The sequence below is a fragment of the Ammospiza caudacuta genome, chromosome 8 (genome assembly GCF_027887145.1).
Source record: "Ammospiza caudacuta isolate bAmmCau1 chromosome 8, bAmmCau1.pri, whole genome shotgun sequence".
Taxonomy (NCBI): Eukaryota; Metazoa; Chordata; class Aves; order Passeriformes; family Passerellidae; genus Ammospiza; species Ammospiza caudacuta.
The window spans coordinates 35,706,927-35,720,766 of NC_080600.1; positions in this window are offsets into that span (position 1 = coordinate 35,706,927).

The window sequence follows — 13,840 nt, forward strand, 5'->3', positions numbered from 1 at the left end:
ATATATCATATATTCATATTATTGTACTAATGAACTCTTCTCTTTCTCACACTGATATTGAATACTGTGATTAAAAAGACTTGGACATTGAAATACCCAAGCTTGGTATTTCACTGCAAAGACTTTGACAGAGCTTTCCATATTACAAGGTCTGCAGCAATTCAGTGCCTATCCCCTTACAGTTCTCAGAATAATGACTGGGTAGGATGAAATTTGTAGCTGATCATTGTAGTGGTATCTTTAGTGGTAACTGTGGTTCCTTTGTGCTGGTATGTTGTGATCAGCAGTGTCACCAAACATGCAGACTCAGAGAGAAGGATATGGGTCTATAACAGAGATATTAAGAATAGAAAAGGGAGACATTTGCAGCAGCAGAAACCCATTGCGGTTTAGATGAGCAATAAATGAATTTTCAAATCGTTCAACTTTGGCTTTTGTCACACAGAAACAGTCTTTTTATTCTCAGTAATTCTGCTGAGGTGCCTGCCCTGTCTGTGGTTTAGATGGTTATTTTATTGTACTTGAATGCCAAATTCTGGATCAAGAAAGACAAAAGGTTTTTTTAAATCAAATAAAATATCTTTCCTTAATGTTAGATAAATGCCTTTGGCCAGCAATATGCCTGAAGCAGAACAAAGTGCCTTATTTATTTGTGCCTTAAAAACCAGGACCACCAGAAAGCCTGAAATCAGAAACTTTGGAAACACAGAGTGTGTGCTGTGGTGAGGAATGTATGGCATAAGTAGATGGAGACTGCCAGTGATTGCTGGATCTTTCCTTCTCCAGACACTTGTAAATACAGCCAGGTAATGACATTATATCAATTTATGTCAATAAATTTGGATTAGTTGCAGTCAGGTCTACTGCTGTGTTTAGTGCTATAGAATCACAAGGTCTTCCTACCAAAAAAAAGTGACCATATGACAAATATTACCCATATTAATAGAGGCATATTAAAACTAATATGTGAGAAAATAAATAACCAGTGTTGGTGTAAACCACTGCAACTCCAAGGACTTTATGGCATTGCCAACTCACAGCAGCTGAAGTCTCAGTCCCTACACCCATCTGATTATCTCAGAGGACACAATATCCCATTGCATGAAAATGGGAGAAGCATGAGGGAAAATCATACAAAAATGTATCTAAATTGGAAATTGCCAAAATAAATGCATTGCCAAATATTTTTACAGAGAAAGGAGGCAGAGATATGACCTGAAGAGAAATAGCACTTGCTCTGAATTGACTGGAATTGCTATGAAACATCATGGGAGAATCCTCTCTTGGAAGGCAGCACAGAGTTTGATTGCACTGGCTGCAGAACAAGATAATACAGAATGTTCTGAATTCAGTTTTGGGACGTTGGTGTTGCTCTGGATATAACAAACCTGACAGTGAAAAACTCGGGGAAGTTCATACAAAGCAGAGGAGCCTAAAGCCGCCACATACCTATAGAAAAAGTGGAATTGCAGCCACATACCTATAGAAAAAGTGGAATTGCACCACTTACCTGTAGAAAAAGTGGAATTGCTTTCCTGTCCCTAACAGTGGCTTTTTAAAAGCTGTACTTTGTAAAGGCCTTCAGAGCTGCCTGAGACACTCATTGAGTGAACCAAAGCCAGTTGGCTTGACTGGAAATGTGTCTACAGCAGGACTATAAAGGGATAGTAAGACAATAGATTCATGGATATATGGATGAGTGGGTGAGAAAGTGAAAAAGAAAATAAGAGAGGAGGTAGAAAAAAACTTAACCCGAGTCTTTGTGTGGTGATCCATGATAAAACATCAGGTGTTTCTGAACCTATATCAAGAGTAACTTGGGAAAAGCCTATGTGTATGGCAAGAGAAAGCTTTCTGTAGAAGTCTGAGCTGATTCCTGGTAGGGCTTCCAGAATTTATATAAATAAAGAACAACATCATGTCAAAGTTTTTGTTCTTTCCCAAGGCCTTTGCTGTCCAGTAGCGGGGCAATCACAGTGCACTTTTTGTAAGAAAACCATCTGTGTGGAGCCTTGTTCCCAGGGATTAGGCCAGGTTTGCATCCTGTCAGGTGCATGAATGAATGTCCATAGAGCTCTTCAAGCACAGTCTGCAGATCCTAAATATCTATGACAGCCCTTCTGCAGAAGGCTGTGTGTGAGCTGTGCTGAAGCATGGCCAGTGACCAGCAGCAGTTTTGCAACAAAGAATTCCTGTCCCTCCCTCATTCCACTTTGCAGACAACTATATCAAGTACTGCTGTTATCTGGGGCCTTTAGCTAGGATTGTAAAAAGAAAAAACAAAATCATGCTGTAAGTTCTAAATACTCTTCAGGAATATAAATCTCTTCCAAAGCCTTTTTGGAAGTTCTCCATCCATACAGAAGCCTTCTGGAGGGCCTTCATAAGTAAAGAATAATAGAACTGAGCATGTTTTCCAGAAATGCCTTTTATCTCACTAGCTGGGGATGCTGTTTTGTGGTTTTTTATCTGCAGCAGGAGGTGCAGCAGCCACCCAGGTTAGCACACAGCTGGGTCACAGGCAGAGAGCAGCAGGGCAGACAAGTCCTGCAGCACAGGAGCTTGTTAGGCACAAAGAGCAGCGTGCTGTGAACTACTCTGGGTCTTGGCAGCAGCGCAGCGAGCAGTGCACAAGTTCTATAAAATTGATTTTCCAGTAGTGTTGGCATTTTGGAGAGGAAAGGGAGAAGAGACAGCAGCAGTGTGAAGCCATCGGATCACATGCATTCTCACGTATGAAAAGGGCTTGTGCTTATCTCAGGTCAGCCACAGGATATGCGATTTTAGGGCAGCTATCAAAGGCATTTTTGTTTATTTATTTAGCCACTTGCAAAAGACTCTAGGTTGTCAGCTCCAGGGGCTAAAGTCCTTTATTTGTGTGCTGAAAGGTGCTGTGTGGGGGTTTCCCTGTGTCACTCTGCCAGCGTGGCTCAGCCCTGATCTGGTTTCCACACTCGTTCAGCACTTGCTGAAATTGTCACCTAGGGAGTAAACACTGCCAGCCACAGCCGTGGTTTCTGAGATATGGAGTCCAGCCCAGGCAGAAATTTGCCAAGATAACCTCATTGCAACGCGTGCCAAAGAGCCACAAACAGCTGGAGCACTGAAGGATTGTGACATTTAAACAAGATACTGAAAATGCAAGGTAATCATCATCATGTTAGAATGCATCCAAATGTGGAATTTAGAAATTAAAGACTTCATACCACAGTTTTATATATGCACCAGGCAACATCTAAGTTCAGGGTACAGACTAATTAGCTGGGACACTGATCTTCAGTGTATTTTTTTCAGTGGTAATTTTTTTGGGTGGTGGCTTCTGGTGAGAAGCAAGGACAGTGTAGAGCCTCAAGGTACACAGGGAATGTACATGAATTCGTTCTAGTCCTGTGAGTGTGTGCATCTGTCATAAGTGTGTCACTTGCTAAGAGTCAAAATAAGGTCAATGCAGTTGAGTAAGTTTGTATAAAAAAGGGCAGGGAGGAAATTCATGTTAAATCAAGCTAAAAATAGATGGCTGAGTGGATGAGGAAAATGGCCTAAGAAATGCAAACAGAAAAACTGCAGTCTAGAACAAAAGCAGACTTGCACAAGAAGTTAATTCTTTTTCTGGGCTTGGTTGAAAGTATTTTAAATATGTGTCATTGAAGTTAGAATGAAAATTAATTTAAATAAGTTTGGAGGTTCACAGTTTCTCTACCCATTAATCTCTCGCAGATTCTCTTCCTTCCTGCCTTCCTCCCTCCCTTCTTTTTCCTCTCCTCCTTTATTCCCTTTGTGGCATCTCAGATCCACAAGGAAGGAGAAGATTCTAGGAACTGCACTTGAAAGCTTCTGCCCAGGATCCCAAGGCTTTCATTGTAGTCATTAGCAGGCAGTCACAACTGCATTGGGCAATACTGTTGACAGAATTCATTTCAACTGGCACTATATTTGTAGAAATACAGACTTTCTACCTAGGCCTACAAAAAATACCAACATTTTAAATTATGGTGAGATAGGGCAATAGCCCACCCTGTTTTGCCCTTCAGTGTATGAAGGCAGAGTGTGAATCTCTCGGGCACACATCTTGGGGTGCTGCTGTGCAGGCTCAGGAGTTGGACTTGATGATCCTTGTGGGTCCCTTCCAACTCCGGATATCCTGTGAATCTATGAACAATTTCTACTCCTGCAGATTTACAGTCCAGAGAGTGCAACAAATTCCTCTGCAGGTGGTAGAAAGAAACAGCACACACAGAGTGTAATCATTGTGCTCATTTAATGCATCTATTTTAAGTTTAAAAATTTTGTTCTGGAGAGGCCTGTTTCTTTCCTTCACCTGTTGCAGATGGAAAAGGTGCCAAACTTCATAGACATCCAACTTTTAGGCCTCAGAATAAGGAGATAATGATGTTATCCTGTGTAATTTGCTCAATAGCCCAGGTTATCTGGGTCAGTGTTGAGGAATGTTTGTGTTGCAGCAGTCTCAGGCACTTCTGTCAGACAGCAATCACTGCTGGCATTGACAGTGCTGGGAAGGACACATTACAGAGCAGTTTGAAAAATGTCTATTCCTCTTAGCCAACAGAAATCTGCAAATATACAGTGACAATTCAAATATCACAAGTTCTCGTTTGCAACAAATATTTCCATTTTGCAGCATTCAGCTTCCTCACAAATTTGACCTTTCCCTCAGAAAGCACAAGATGCAAATGCAAAAGTGAAGGAACCAAGAGCTCACTTGGAAACACAATTTTCCATTAAAAGCAGTTTTAATGAAATATATTCCATCAGCTGGAGTTGCTTTTGACAGTCAGTAAGAGAGGCAGGTGCCTAAACACAGAATTCATGGTCTGTCGTAGAAATACTTTAAGGCATCCAGGACACCTGCAAGGAGCTGGGGATGTGACATCCACCTGCAAGAGCCTTGCTGAGGCTGGGCTGGGGATGGGGAGGGACACTCCAGGGCATCTGGAACAGCACTGCACAGCCTGTGGCTGCACAATTAGTCCCAGAATCTCTCCAATTTCAGACAATAAAACATCCCATCTGATGGCATTACTAGTGGGCTGTCAGAGCCTGATAAAGGAGAGGGGGCAGCAGCACAGTGCCCTGGAATCTCACCCTAAATCCATGACACTCTTTTGCCCCCTCCTGATTATTTTGCACCAGAACAGCCAGAAATTTCTGTGCTGTGACCTCCAGCAAGTGCAGCACACTGGGAGCTGGCTCAGCCTGTGCCTCCATCCCGCCAGGGCAGGAGGCAGGGTGCAGGACAGGCACTCTCAGCAGGAGCCCAGGCTGTCCTGGGAACACTTGGAGCACACGGCGTGCAGCCACAGCCAGCTTGGCAAGAAAAAAGGGAAGTCTGGTGTTGGGCAACTGGATTGTGCAAGGAACACCGGGATAAACGGAGCAGTAACCAGTAATCAACTCTGTGAGTCTCCCTGAAGCTATACAAAGACAAGGAGGATTAATAATTGTCTGAGTCAGTATTATATATATATATATTTATTTTTAGTTTTTTTAAGTCTCAAGGTCACAGAGGCAACACTGGAGAGCCATGTGGTGGAGAAGGAAGATGAGAACAACTGGTCCAGGCTGGCTGCAGCTCTGAGCAAGCTGGTCCAGTGGCAGGGGGATTGGAACAGGATGATCTTTAAGGTCCTTTCCAACCCAAACCATTCTGTGACTCTATGGGAGTATAATATAAGTGGAATTGGAATTGTAGAGTTCTCAGGCCTTTTCCTATTTCATAATTATATTACCACTTCTGCTATAATCGCTGTGAAAAGCTAAAGGATTGTCTCTTTATTCTATAATGACCTACTAGTTGGTGTCAGCAAAGAATTGTTGGGCTGCCCTGGATTTCTGAGCTACTGCTTAAACTTGACCTTTTCTGATGAAAGCAGGGGCTTTGCCATGTTGTGTAAGATTTGATGTTACTACCAGAACACAGGGTATGAACCTTCTGAACTTATATTTTAATGTGATGGCAAATGGATCTGTTAACAGCATCAGTTATATTCTCTTCCACATATTTTTAAGCTTTAATGAGGAAGGCCTAAGAAGGTTTAATGGGAAAGATATTTTTTTAATTCTTACCCCTTTTAGTAGAATTATCACACACAAGTTGAACTAAAGTACACAGGGCTTCAGAGGTAATGAAAAATACGTTCCCAGCTGTGCTGCTGATGTGGAAGACTGAACTATGACCAGCTTAAAGTGGCTCCTGGGTTTTCTCTTAGCCCTTTACTCTAACACTACACATTTTGAATGTGAATTTCTGCTGGCATTGTAAATTTACCCCAGTGAAGAATTTGGCCTTCATGTTGCAGAGACAAAAATCTCAGTATTGCGTTTGTGTTTGGATTGTTCTTAGTGGGTTTTTTTGGTAAGTTGTTTTCTTCTTTTTGCTCGAGTGATTCATTTATGAAACAAGATGATGAGATTCAGGTTTCTGATGGTCTTTCCATTACCCAGGAGCTGAAGTACTCTGAGCAGGCCAGGACTTGCATAAAGATAAACACACATGCTCAAAGGGAACACAAACACTTTAAATACAGCTTGTGCCCTGTGCTATTTACCCTGCTGATTTTCTGCTGGGGATTTATGGCTGTTGTCACAGTGCTTTCTTTTCTGGCCTTTCTTGGAAAAAAGCTTTCTCAAGAACTAAATTAATTAAATTCACAGAGTGGTAAACTAAAAATATTGTCCATGCAGATGCACATATATACATGCATATACCTACAATTAGAAATCAGTTCTTCTGGAGATTTGATCTAAACCTGGCAGATTAGAATATCTGATAATTTTAGTTTATTTTGAGTTTAGATTCGCAGGGCAGATGCTGGACTCCAGATAACATAATTATTTTGGGAAAGAGCACCAGCTTTTCCTATATGCATCCTTAGAGTCTTATGAAGATCCATTCCAAATAAATTCAAAGCCATGTGTCAGTTGCCAAATGTATTATTTTTAAAAGGGGAATTTCATGCACCAGTCTTTTTGAGACTAAGCTGCTTATACAATTTCTGGACTCTTACCTCATTTTCCATCATTTCTGGTGCAGCAGAATAAAGATCATGTTTTATTCCAGTTATGAGATTTTAGCTATATATTATTAGAGGCTTTAAAAGTAGTTTTACATGCTTGTAACCAGAACACGGGCCAAAATAAGTTATGTTTTGCCATTTCTGCTGCTTCAGAAAAAGTGGTCTTAACTTCAGAACCAGCAGTGCTGTTACATCTTATATCTTCAAATGGAACTTGGTCTCATGTGGCTGTGCTGGAAAACTGATACATTTTCTGTTTGCTCTGTAGGCAGCATTTCAGTCATCCTGGCTTTCTCTTTTTCTGCATAATAAATAATGCCTGTCATTCAAGGTTTTTTTTCCTTATTCATAAATAAGAAATCTCATCTTCATTTGAGCCACTTCAGATGCTTTACTAACATTTTATTGTCTGCCTCACTAACAAATGCATTGTCTGCCCAGAAACACTGTGGCTTCCTTTAGATTGTTCTATTTATTTGGTTCAGGTGGACAATAAAACATGCTGAATGACAGAGTGTCACTGATGACTAGAGAGCTTTAAAGGAAAACCATTCTGCCTCCTGCCTTTTCATCAGTTTTCATGTATCTGAATGTACCTTGCACACACACATTGTATTTTAATGACCTTGTGGAAAAATTTCTGTGCATTTTTAGTGATTTAAAAAAGGTACCCAGATGTTGAAGATTATAAACAACCTGCTACTGAGAAATGTTGGTTACATGTATTTTTGGTAAATTATTCTGCAGTAATTGGAGAAATTGGAAAACTGAGGGAGGCCCTTTAAAAGCACAAAAGGATATATATATGTCCATCTGCTCTGGGCATATGAAAGAGATGACTGAGAAATTCCAGTCTGTGACTTGTGTCAGGGGTGTGAGTTGGTGGAATACCTGGATTGGTGACAAAAGACATTTCTTCCTCTCAGGTTGGAGTTTGCCACGTTGCAGAGCCTGGTACAAAGCCAGCACCTCTTGTGTTCCCTTTTGGCTCAGACGGTGCACAGGTCTCATGTGCTGCACAGGGATAAGGTGTTATTTACATTTCTTTTTCTTTTTTCACTCTTCCTAGTCAAGCAGAGGTGTAAGTGACTGTAATCCCTCTCTCCATTTACTAGATGTGACACTTCAGCAACTTTTGCCTGGCATACATCTGGTTTTCTGGAGCCCCTTATCCTGGGGGATCTCTTGGACCTTCAGATGCCCTTCAGGTGTTAGATACCCACTGTGTGTGATTTTCAAGGTAACCAGGAGATATTTCTTTATTTCTGAAATGCAGGTAGGGTTTTTTTTTCCTGTTTGTCATATATTCAGGCACTATGAGATGGATATGGTGTAAAATAGAGATGCATTGGGAAGCAGCAATGATGGCAGCACAGGCGAGGTAATTAAATGAACCATCTTGGACAGAGCTGAGACTGGATGCTCAGGATGTTACAGCTCTTAAAATTCCATACACTCTTCACAAGACCTCTTGGTTGAGTTATGTATTTATTTAGATTTTATTTAGTTATTTATTTATTTATGTGGCTGCATGTGCAGCTGAATGTGAACTCTGACATCCTGCAGTGCTGCTCTGTCTCTGGGTGAAGGTGTGAGTGCAGAGATGAACAGAACTTCCTTCTGTGACATTCCCATCTACAGATACACATGAGCTGATAGAAATAACCTCTCGTAATGCCCACAATTTTCTGTGCTTCTAATTTTTATTGTGCCTGCTGCCTGAAAGATGATAAGACTTATTCATAAATTCACACTCCAGTGGTTTGATAAATATATAACAGTCTGAAAAGGAGTTTCTTGGTGCAGTGCATGTTATTTATCAGGTCTCAGTTTTCCTTGGGTTTGGCCCTAAGGTTTGTTGTTGGTTTTTTGTGTGGTTTCTTTTTTTTGTTTTATTTTGACATTTTTGGCTGACTTCTCTGATCCTCTTCCTATAAGAGCCACAAGGAAAAATAGCACTTGGGACAACTAAAACTAAATTCATCGTGACAAAAAATATGTTTATATACCTTTATTATATTATCTCTTCCTCTCTATCTGATAAATGAGGAGGCCAGAATATTGTAAAGTGATATTCTATAGCAGGCACAACGCTTATCAGTTACTTTCCTTTGACCTTCTGCCTTAGAAAATTAATTCACTTGAGCTGTTCCTACACTAGAACATTAGGAAAAAAATAATGTTAGCACTGGTGAATATAATCTCTGCAGGAAATCTGGGCAATTATTCAATGGTCTAATCTTATCTCTTGTTTCATTTTTATATGGCAAGCCTACATTTAAAGTATTAGATATACTGTGCTTCTGCTCAGTACCATCAAACCCCAGTAAATAAACGCTGCTAAGTGCCACCATGAGTGAAGGAGCTTATAATGAGAAGTGTGAGCAGCCCTGTGCACCATTCATCATCCTGTTCAGGCCCATATTGGGGCTCTTTTTATCAGCACTATTCGAGCAGTGTCATCACCTCTGGAATAAATCTTCTGTCAGTGTCTGTCGTCCCCGTGCCCTATTAAACTCATGCTCTCACATAATCACCAAATGTCCTTTGGATGTCTTTCATTAACCTCTGACCTGAACCCTGCTGCCTTCCTGTTGGTAGGTAAATCTCTAACATGACATTTGCTTATGACTCAACCTTTATCCTTGCTTAATAGTTGTGCCTTTCAATTTTTATTTATTTATTTTTTTTTTGGTCTGGAGCAAAAAGATAGTTACAATCTTAAGGCACAGCTTGGATTTTAAAGGTTGGAACACAATATTCACCTAAGTGTCTCCTAATAGATTTTCTAATATTTTTCCACAACTGCATATTGAATGTTATCAGTTGTAAACTGTGGCATTCACATTCTCTGAAAAATCCCTTTGCCCATGTTTTTTCTCTGAGGCTTCTCAGCTTCCCAGGAGAAAAATCCTGGGCAAAGGGATTTTTCAGACAATGTGAATGCCACAGTAAACTGATGCAGGATGTTGGCCTCTCAAGTAATGATTTCATTCCTGATAGAAATTTTCTTTCCCTCAGATATATTCTTGCTGTGTTTACCCAATCAGAGATTAAAGATTAATTAATTCAAATTTGATTGTGTAGCTGTGTCACAGCTTAGCCTAAAATTTCTGATGCTGGCTACTACACAGGGATAATGATAATAAAAATAAAGCAAGATTTTGTTCCCATGAGGACCAAGTGGGCTGGAAAGTAGTTCCTGCAGTGCTCTCCCTGTGTTGCCAATATCTTACTGCAAGGCCTTGGTCAAGCTACTTGCTTTTCCTATGACTCATTTACCTCACTTGTAAAAGGGGCCATGGTGAAACTGTGCCTGCAGAATAAAACATGAAAAATGGCTTCTATTTACCTCTTGTGTGCTCAGGAACCAGGCTGATGCTCTTATTAACCCTGCTCAGCTAAGTGTGTGTACAGAGTTGAAAGCATACTGAATTATATTTCTCTCCCTTCAGCCCTCCCTCCCCCCTGTGAATGAGCCTTAGTTACTCTTAACTGTAATTAGTACCAATTAACTAAAATCCTTAGCAATTGTAGTGCTGCAAACCCATTGATGGAAGGGATTCCTGGCAGTGAAGAGGAAAGGAAGCAATGGGCTTTGTGCAGGCACTGGAATGAGGGGTTTGTGGAAAAGGCAGGAGTGGCTGCTGTTCCTGGAGAGGCTTGGAGGATTGGGCTCAGCCTCTGATGGGAAATGGGAGACAGGGAATGGGTGTGGCACCAGAGGAGCTCAGGGACACAAAATTCAGTTTGAAGGGTGAGGGAGGCTGTGGGGAGAGAGGTGGTGGGGTAGGTGTGGTGGGGGTCTGTCTGCAAGGTGCTGTGGTGCTGGTTCAGTCTTTGGAGTGACCACAGAAAAGAGCATGCAGGAAAATCAGGGTAAAAATATGACTGAATGTACATGGATGGTTTTTGTAATTCTCTGCTAAACTGCTGTAAATCACCCTGAAGCAGTGGTTAAGTAAGAAGAGATTAGATGGCTTTACATTCTCCTGAATTTTACATGCACCTTTAATAAGAATATTTTAGCAGAATTGTGTTCATATAAAAAATTCAGCTAATTTATATAATGATGACAGTGCTTGCTGCACCATATAATGCACACACACTCATTAAATCTGTCTTGATTTTGCTGTGCAGGAAGCTAAAGCAAAATGCCAGCAGTTTGTTCCTGAAATTGTCTTTTACTGTATTCAGGAATGGCAAGTAGGTTATGCTTCTCTTTCCTGTTCTGGTGTGAGGCTGTCTCCTCACAGCTGGAAGGCCCGTCTCCTCTCAGCTTGTGATCAAGCACCATCAAAATGGAGACAATTTCAGGGAATTGGGAATGAACAGATAAGCCATTTGTCTCTTTTTAAACCTACAGTGTTTCGATCTAGCATTTCTCCCTGGTTTTATCAGTGTTGCCCTCATTTCTCCTTTTTCTCTCTCATTTTCTTCTATGCTTGGGTTTGTGTTTTTTGATATCAAAGGCAAAAAACCCCAGTGTTGATATTTTTCACTTCATAAAATACCTGGGAGAGGTTGCAGGGGTGGCAAAGGAAGCTGTAACAAAGCCCAGCTGTCAGCAGATACCCATCCCTGGTGTTGGCTGCCAGCTGTAAATCCTCTGCCTCTCTGGAGAGGTTGTTGGCAAATAAAACCAAGAGCTGGTGAGATGGCAGCTCCAAAACAGGGGCACACAAAAGTCTGGCAAGAGGCTGTTGCCAGGTCAATCTGCTCTCAAAGGGAAAAAAAAACTGGGCAACACATTGTGTGACACCATCCCTGGGCCATCAGGGCCTATTAATTTGGACGCTGACCCAGAGCCCTGCAGTGGCAGGGAGGCAGGGACAGGAGCAGGGAGCTACAGAAAATGTGATGGGAAGCTCATTTCCCTCATATGAGCCTAGTGCCAGCCTTCAGTTGGGCCCAGCATCCCTGGTGGTGCCCAAGATGTGACCTGGTACCGGGGCACAGGTTCCCTGGACAGGGATCTGTTGTGTCAGGTGTCATTGGAGCTGTTATAATTCCAAATAATGGCAACACTAGTGACAATAGCCATAAGGTACAACAGTGCTCTGGAGCTCTAGCTCTGGATCAGAATTATATTGTGCCAGGCCCAGCAAAGCCCTTTCCGTCACCACTGGAGAGTGGGATTGATAAAATCACAAAAGCATGGGAATAGAATTAGAAAATGAAGGACTGTCTCTCTCTACTTTTTATTTGGATTTACAAATACATTTGGAAATGGTTGTCAGGGTTGAATTTGGCAAAATGCAGTTGAGAACCTCTGGAAAAAGAATCTGTTTTGAGGAGAAATGTATAAAGCAAGTCTCTTAGATGGCTCCAGTCCCACAAACCTGAGTGTGCTTTTGATCTGGCCATGGCAAAGCAGAAGATTTTCAACGGATGACAACAACTAAGAGGATTTTGGATGATGGCAGCAAAGAAACACAAAGGGGTGGTTAATTGTGTGACCCACAGGGAGCACTGGAAGACATTAATGGGTATAAAGAGGCCATATTTCCATAAGTGACCATTAGTCTTCTGCAAATGTTCCTTGAAATATAAAGGGATGATTTTCTCTCTCCAATTAATCATCCTAGAAATCCTCCTTCGTGTAATCTTGAAAACACGGGAGAGGACTTAGTATCAGTAAATGTTGCCAGACGTACAAAATGGCAGAGTAATGTGTTGTATAAAATGATTTTGGGTGGCAGAAACTGGATAGAAAGCCAAGAATACTGCACCAACATTTGAGCTTTTCAGCGAGAGGTGTTGCCAGCCTCGGGAGGGAGCACTGGATAATTTATAGGTTAACATTTTCTTTTTATGTGAATAGCATTTTTTCTCATTTATAGTTAATTAGGTTAAGCATGCATGGGGAGTGAGGGAGGAAAGACTTTCAGAGAGAATCTAAAAGATTAGTAATTTGACTGAAGTAAAAGAATCTGCTAAAGGATGTAGCTCTGGAATTAAATATGTTGCTATAACAAGTGTAAGTATCAGATAGGAATTTTAAAGGTTCTTACATTAATTATAGCTGCAGCATAAAACGAGGTAGAGCATATTTACAGATTTGGCACATGGATTCTTTTCCCAAGTAGCTGGTGTTTCATTTTAGTAGAGGAGGAGAAACTATTTGTCCCACCATTTCACAGGTTTATATCTTTTGCACACATTTCTTGTCTCAGGAGTTTTGGTTCACATACAGGATCAGTTAAGGTGAATTACAAAGTAAAATGAACATTTCCTTAACCACTGAATTTCTTCAAATCTTTTTTCCTGTATAAAATCCTCTTGACACTTTCTGGTTGGATGAATATTTTTTTGGCAGATTCTGTGTGTCCGTCTCTGCTCAGGGACTGGAACAGTTTCATGTAGGTCCCTCTAAAAACTTGGCACCATATCTAGTCTGGGACAGACTTAAGCAGACACTCAAAGGCTCAGGGTACTGAAATCACCTGGGCTGCAGGTTGTTTACTGGTGCACAGACCTGTCAAACCCAGCATGGCGATGGTGAGGGTCACACTGTGGGCTGGCATCTCCCACCACGAGGGTGGTGCAGTTCTCCTTTGCAGGGCTGCATCACAGGCTCTGTCCCATCCTGATCTCCCATTTCCCTGGAACAACTGGCTGGTGTCAACCCCAAGCCTGGCTTTTTCACTCTCTGCCTCTGCTGAGTGATCCAGAGCATAGATGCTATGGCCAGAGACAGGATTTTGTGTCCAGGATATCTGTGATGAGCATTTTTACCTGCAACGCCTTCCACTGTGTAATTTTTGAAAATGGTCAAAACAGCTTTTAACTAATTTTCAGTACTC